Here is a 2500-nt window from a genome sequence, read left to right as displayed (position 1 = left end):
CCCCCGTCCACTCTCAGCCCTTTCCCTCTGGAAAAGCCCGTGTCCCCCCTTACTCTCCCTTGCCTCTGTCTCTCCCTCCCTCCCTTCCTCTCTCTCTCCACCCTCCCTATACACACACACACACACACACACACACACACACACACACACACACACATACACAAACACATTTCTCCAGTACATTTCTTTTTTTTTCTTCTTAACTTTTTGGGTCACACCCGGAGATGCTCAGGGGTTACTCCTGGCTCTGCACTCAGGAATTACCCCTGGCAGTGCTCGGGGGACCATGTGGGATGCTGGGAATTGAACCCGGGTTGGCTGCATGCAAGGCAAATGCCCTACCTGCTGTGCTATCACTCCAGCCCCCCCCCCCCCAATACATTTCTTGAAATAAAACTTTGTTTAAAAGTCCAGGAGAGGGACTGGAGCAATAGCACAGCAAGTAGGGCATTTGCCTTGCACGCGGCCGACCTGGGTTCAATTCCCAGCGTCCCATATGGTCCCCTGAGCACCGCCAGGAGTGATTCCTTGAGTGCAGAGCCAGGAGTAACTCCTGAGCATCGCTGGGTGTGACCCAAAAAGCAAATAAATAAATATATACAAGTCCAGGAGAGACAGCAGCCTGGGACTGTGACCCGGAGCCTTCCCTGATGACCTTCAGCCAAGTCTGCGTGGACCTGTCCAATTCTTGACTTGAATCTAATAGAAAAGTGCCCTTCGGGGCTGGAGCAATAGCACAGCGGGGAGGGCATTTGCCTTGCACACAGCCGACCCGGGTTCGATCCCAACATCCCATAGGGTCCCCTGAGCACTGCCAGGGGTAATTCTTCAGTGTACGAGCCAGGAGTGACCCCTGTGCATCACCCGATGTGACCCCAAAAAGCAAAAAAAAAAAAAAAATAGTGTCCTCCTCTGTAGGAACCATAAAGATGGGGCGGACTGTCTCCCCGAGCTCCTGTGCTGAGATCTCTCTGCGGTGAGGACCGGGGGAGGGGCCCCACAGGAAGTGGCTGGGCAGCGAGTGGCACCCTCACCCACCGTGCCGTGGCTCCAGGCCCCCTGGGCCTTCCTGCGGCGCAAGGGCACAGTCCCAGCCCTGCCCCAGCACCCTGGGCCGGAGTCCAACCAGAAGAGAATCTGGGCACGGTGAGCAGAGCACAGCCCGCGCTGACCAGGAGGGGGTTTAACACGCAGAAGGAGAAATAGAACAAGCCTGAGCATTGCGGAGCTTGAACCTGGATGAACACACACACACACACACACACACACACACACACACACACACACACACAGCATTCCGTCTGACCCAACCGTCAGCCGCTCCAAGGTGGAGACCAGCCGAGAGGCGCACCTGTTCCCGCCCGTCACGGCCCCTCCTGCAGCTCCCAAGGTGACCCAAGAAGGACCCTCAGCCGTGACATGGGCAGGCGTGGGGCCAGAGCGCCACGACAGTGGACAGGGCACCAGCCTTGCGCATGCTGCTGACCCGGGTTCCGTGCTCGGCACCCCGCGGGGTCCCCGAGCACTGCCAGGAGTGATTCCCCGAGTGCAGAGCCAGAGTACCCCGAGCACCGCCTGGGGTGGCCCCCCTAAAGGGAGAAATCAGAATAACGTCCCCTGTGACGGGTGCTGGACGGGGTGCGAGGGGCTGACCAGACGCTGGGACAGGCCTGGGGCCGGCAGGAAAGCCACAGCTGAACGTGTCCTGGCTGTCCCACCGGGGGGGTCACGGGGCCCTGGGGTGCCAAAGGCCATCGGTCAGCTACCCCTCGGCCAGCAAAGGGGCCCCGTCTCCGGGACCTCACACTGTCAGGCCAGCCTCTGACCCCTGGCCCAGCCCTCTCTGCTCCCCTGCCCGCTGCCCCGAGCGCCCGCTCTGCCCCGTTTGCCCCCGTCCCCGGGGGCCCTCCAGGGAGGCAGGAATCTGGTGACGGCTCTGCCAGGCGCTGCCTGGCCTGCCCTCGCCTCACGGGGTCCAGGCTGTGTCCACCCCAGGCAGGCTGGCAAAGGTGCCACCAGGAGGAACGGGTGATGGCGGTGTCCGGGTGGGGCAGGGGGGTTGTGTGCGGTGGCGCCGGGTGCTGGTCCCCCTGGGCTGCCGCAGCAGCTGACCACGTCCCCCCCGGGGCCAGAGGTCACCGGGCTCGGGAGGCTGCAGGGACTGACCCGCAGCACGGGGGACAGGCCGCACACTTGGCGGGCGGAGGGTCTGGTGGGTCGTGTGTCCCTGTGCCACCCAGACAGGCTCAGGGATAGGCGCCCCCCCACCACCATCCCTGGCGGAGAGAAAGTCCCACCGTGCCCGACCCCGTGCAGTCGGGTTGGCTGGACTGTCCCTGACATGGAGGCACGGGGCCATCCCTGAGACACGCGGGTCACAGAGCAGGTCGAGCAGCGGGGTCACCATGGCAGATCCACCGGCTAGAGATGGGTGCAGGAAATAGCCAAAGGAGAGAGAGAGTAAAAGGGAACGTGCCTGCACAGGGGCGGGGGGAGAGGG

The sequence above is a fragment of the Sorex araneus genome, chromosome 5 (genome assembly GCF_027595985.1).
Source record: "Sorex araneus isolate mSorAra2 chromosome 5, mSorAra2.pri, whole genome shotgun sequence".
In the NCBI taxonomy this organism is placed as follows: Eukaryota; Metazoa; Chordata; class Mammalia; order Eulipotyphla; family Soricidae; genus Sorex; species Sorex araneus.
This window is presented reverse-complemented; position numbering follows the sequence as displayed.